Here is a 5,281-nt window from a genome sequence, read left to right on the forward strand (position 1 = left end):
CCATTTGTTTGGGTTTTTTTTCTTTTTTTAAGAACTTCTATTGAGATACAATTGACATACAATAAACTACATATATTTAAAGTGTACAATTTGATATTTTTTCTCATTAGTAATGTATGTATGGCAATCCCAATCTCCCAATTCATCCCACCCCAACCCCCACCCCCACCTCACCCCCTGCTTTCCCCACTTAGCGTCCACATGTTTGTTCTCTACATCTGCTTGTATTTCTGCCTTGCAAACCAGTTGATCTGTGCCATTTTTCTATATTCCGCACATATGTGTTAATATACGATATTTGTTTTTCTCTTTCTGACTCACTTCACTCTGTATGACAGTCTCTAGGTCCATCCATGTCTCTACAAATGTCCCAATTTTGTTCCTTTTTATGACTAGTATTCCATTGTGTATATGTACCACATCTTCTTTACCCATTCATCTGTTGATGGACATTTAAGTTGCTTCCATGACCTGACTATTGTAAACAGTGCAGCAGTCATTTGGGTTTGAGGTCATCTAACCTGAGATTTTTCCAGTGTTTGAGGAGACATCCAAAGGGGGAGTTCTTCGCCAGGACAGATAGACAGTTACCCATAATGACAACTAGGAGGAAGAGTAAAGAGGAAATTTTGAGGTCAGGGCCGTTCTGGGATCCCAGAGTTCAGAAGGAGCATCCCCCCTCTGACTGACCTAGAAGGATTTACTCTGGAGTCTGGTGTCCCCGAGTCTCACAGATGAATCAGTGACCACAGAAAGGTGGATGGGGATGTCCCCGGAGGTCAAATTCTGACCCAGATAGTGACAGATTTGTTATCGAGTTTTCTGCCGCCTAGATGCTGCCACTATTCTCCCAAGAAAGACCCATCCAAGATAATAACTTATAGTTTGGTAAATGTCTTGGTGGGTGATGGGGAAGGTCGAGCCAGAGATGGAGATGAAAGGAGTTTAGTTAGTGGAGATTCTCCTCAAACGGGCCACCAAAATGTTAGGTGAGCCCACACGGGTTGTGAAAGAATTCACAGAAATATTAACAAGCGAAGAAAAGGAAGTTTTTATTCACTTACCAAGGGAGAAAAGTGGCCAGACGCATAGAGTGGCATTGGCCCCACAGGGTGGGCATTTGAGTCTTTTATTGAGGTTTAAGGGAAAGATGCAGGAAAGAGGGGATGGGCTCCTGTCTGTTGTGGTCCACAGCAGTATCCGGGCTGGCTGTATCTCTGTAGGGTGTGGTTTTTCCGAGAATAATCCTGTGGTTCACAGTAATTTTCCACGTTTGGGTGTCTGAAAGAGACCTGATAGGGGCCCTGGACAGGTGTTACTCCATTTTGAATCATATTGGATCGGTTTACAACTATTCTGATATGTGTGAGGTGACACCTTTTTGTAGTTTGGATTTGCTTGTCTCTAATGATTTGTGATGTTGCGCATTTGTCTATGTCCTTTGGGGACAAAAAAAAAAGAGTGAATAAAATTTACCTTTGGAGATTGTCTTCTTGAAACTTTGCCCTGTTTTGAATTTTTTGTCAATTCCTTACCCCAGGACATTTTTTGAGAGCAGGTGTCTTTTACAAACCTGCAGACCTTTTTAATATCAAATGATGAGCTCTGGTTTTAAAGGTGCTGTGGTGGGAAATATCCACCAAGAGGCAGGATTTCTGCATTCTCAACTCTGTTTACAAGGGCAAAACAGTCTTCCTGCAGGTCCAGTTTCTAGGTTCTAATTTAGAGTCGAACGTGCCGGGACAAACCCCCAAAAGCTTATGTCTCATACTTCCTGCTTGTTGTTTTAATTTTTATTTTTTATTGGAGTAAATTGGATTACAATATTGCATGTGTTCTAGGTGTACAGAATCAGTTTCATTTATACATATATATGTATGTATAAATGTGTGTGTGCGTGTGTGTGTATATCTTTGTATCTGTTTCCCATGTAGCTTATTACAGAGTGTTGTGTAGACGTTTCTTCGTGTACAGTGGTCTTTGGTGATTATATAGTTTACATGTATTAGTATATGTATGTTAATCCCAATATCCCAATTTATCTGTTCTTTCCACCATTTCTATTGGTGAACCATAAGTTGGTTTTCTCTTTCTGTGAGTGTCTTTTTCTATGGAAATGTGTTCGTTGGTATCAGTTTTTAGATAACACCTATTCATAATATCATAGGATATTTGTCTTTCTCCTTCTGATTGACTTCACATAGTCTGATTATCTCCAGACTCATCTATGGTGCTGCAGAAGGTATTGTTTCATTCTTTTTTTGTGGCTAACATTCCATTGTGTACATGTGCTACTTTATCTGTGTCCATTCATCTGTTGGTGAACAGTGTTGTTGCTTCCATGACTTGGCTATTGTAAATATTGCTACAGTCCAAGTTTTGGTGCCTGTTTCTTTTCCATTCCAGTCTTCTTGGCTTATAGGGTCAGCAGATCATATGGTAGCTCAATTGTTACCTTTTAAAGGCACCTCCATTCTGTTCTCATTAGTGGCCCTTACCAGTTTACATCTGACCAACACTCCTGTGTGCATTTTGCCACAAGCCCTTCAGCAAGTATTGTTTGTAGGTTCTTTGCTGATGGCCATTCTGACAGGTATGAGGTGATAGCTTTTTGTAGTTTCAATATCCACGTCTCCAATAATTTGTGACTTGTGCATTATTCCATGTCATTTTTTTTTAAATATGTGAGTAACCTTTACCTCATGAAATTTTATTCCTGAAACTTTGCGTGTTTTCAAGTTTTTGTCGATTCCCAACCCCAGGACATATTTTGAGGGCTGTGTGATTTACAGCCCTGCAGTCCTGCTGAATATTAAGTGACCATTAGCCCTGGGTTAAAAGCTACTGCTGCTGCGGGCACTGCCATAAGCCAGCAGGATTTCTCCATTCTCAGCTCCGGTTACTAGGGCAACAGAGGCTTCCTGGAAGTGGTATCTCTTAGTTTGTCAATCAGAGTGGAATGTGACAGAACCAACACCAAAGGCTTATTGGCTCTTACTGGCTCTTATCAATTTACGCCTCACCAATAGAATGGAGGGTACACACTTGACCACAACCCCTTCAGCATATCCGGTTAGTAGATGTTTTGCTGGGTGCCATACTGATTGCTTGTGAGAGGGAACCTTTTTTAGTTTCAATTTGCATATGTGTAATAGTTGGTGATGTTCAGCATTTTTTCATGTCCTTTTTGAAAACAGTGTGAGTAAAATTTACCTCTGTAAATTGTCTTCTTGAAAGTTTGCCCTTTTTGCTTTTTTTTTTTTTTTTTTTTTTGGTCAATTCCTGACCTGGGAGATTCGTGAGGGCAGTGGTCTTTTACAAACCCGCAGTCCTTGTGAATATTAAGTGACCATTAGCACTGTGTTCAAAGCTGGTGTTGCAGGGAATGTTCACAAGGTGGCAGGATTTCTCAATTCCCAGCTCTGGCTCCTAAGGCAACAGAGCCTTCCCGGAGGCCCTGTTCCTAGGTCTGAATTAGAGTGGAATGTGCCAGAAGAATCCCTCAAAAGCTTAGGCCTTATCAGTTTCTGTTTATGAATTTAACTGTTATTATACATTGGAGTAAATTTCCTTACATTATTGTGTTTCTTCTAAGTGTACAGAATCTGGTTCATTTATATATATATAAATGAATTTAGAATCCTGTTGTCATATAGCATATTTCAGGTTGCTGTGTAGACATCTTTTCCTATAGGGTGGTCTTTGGTGATCATATATTTTATACATAGCTTTTAAATTAGAGTGGAATGTGCCAAGACAAACCCCCAATAGCTGAGGCCTTATTAGTTCCTGTTTGTTTTTTGAATTTAATTGTTATTCTATATTGGAGTAAGTTTGCTTAGAATGTTATGTTTGTTCTAGGTGTACAGAATCTGGTTCATTTATACATATACATATACCTATTCACCTTAGGTCCTGTCTTCATATATCTTAATACAGTGCACTGTGTAGACCCCTTTTGCCATATGGTGGTCATTGGTGATTTTATATTTAAATGTCTTATTATATATGTGTTAACCCCAATACCCTAATTTATATATTCCTCCATATTTTCCATCTGGATAACCATAAGTTTGTTTTGTAAGTCTGTGTCTTTCTCTGCTGTAATATATTCATTGTCTTTAATTTTTACATAACACCTATAAATATCATAGTTTATGTGTGTTTCCCTTTCCTACTTACTTCATATAGTCTGATTTTCACTAGGCTCATCTATGGTGCTGCAAAGGGTATTGTTTTATTGTGTTTTGTTTTTTTTTTTCATGGATACATTTGTTTGTGAACCTACACCACTTCTTCTGTGTCCATTCATTTGCTGAAGGACATTTTGTTTAGTTCCATGTCTTTTTATTGTAAATATTCCTGCAGTCCAAGGTAGAGTGCCTGTATCTTTTTATTCAGGTCTTCTCAGGTTGTAGGTGCAGTAGTGGGTCTGCCAGATCATATGGTAGTTCAATTTCTACCTTTGAAAGGCACCTGCATTCTTTTCTCATTACTGGCTCTTACCAGTTTACACTCCAGCAACACAACAGAGGGTATACACTTCTGCACAACCCCTTCAGCATTTATTGTTAGTAGACTTTTTGCTGAATGCCATACTGAGGGGTGTAAGTGGATACCTTTTTGGAGTTTCTAGTTGCATATGTGTAATGATTGCTGATGTTTAGCATTTTTTCAAGTCCTTTCTGAAATCAAAGTGTGAGTAAAATTTACCTGTATAAATTGTCTTCTTGAATGTTTGCCCTTTTTGCATTGTTCTGTCAATTCCCGACCCAGGAAATTTTTGAGGGCAGGTTTCTTTTACAAACATGCAGTCCTTGTGAATATTAAGTAGCAATTAGGACTGGGTTTAAACCATGTGTTGTGGGAAATGTCCACAAGGTGGCAGGATTTCTGCATTGCCAACTCTGGTTACTGGGGCAACAGAGCCTTCCTGGAGGTCATGTCCCTAAACTCTGAATTAGGGTGGAATGTGCCAGGAGAAAGCCCCAAATCTTAGGTCTCAATTTTTATTTTCTCTTAGCATAAATTTGCTTACAATACTGTATTTTTTCTAGGTGTATAGTATTTGGTTCATTTATACATATACATGTATCTATTTATCTTAGGATCCTGTTCTCAATTAGCTTGTTACAGAAGGTTGTGTAGAGTTTTTTGGTATGTGGTGGTCTTTTGTGATTATATATTTAATATGTATTAGTATATATGTGTTAACCCCACTATCCTAATTTATCCATCCGTCCCACATTTCCCCTTGTTTAACCATGTTTGTCTCCTAAGT

The sequence above is a fragment of the Hippopotamus amphibius genome, chromosome 3, assembly GCF_030028045.1.
Source record: "Hippopotamus amphibius kiboko isolate mHipAmp2 chromosome 3, mHipAmp2.hap2, whole genome shotgun sequence".
Lineage (NCBI taxonomy): Eukaryota > Metazoa > Chordata > Mammalia > Artiodactyla > Hippopotamidae > Hippopotamus > Hippopotamus amphibius.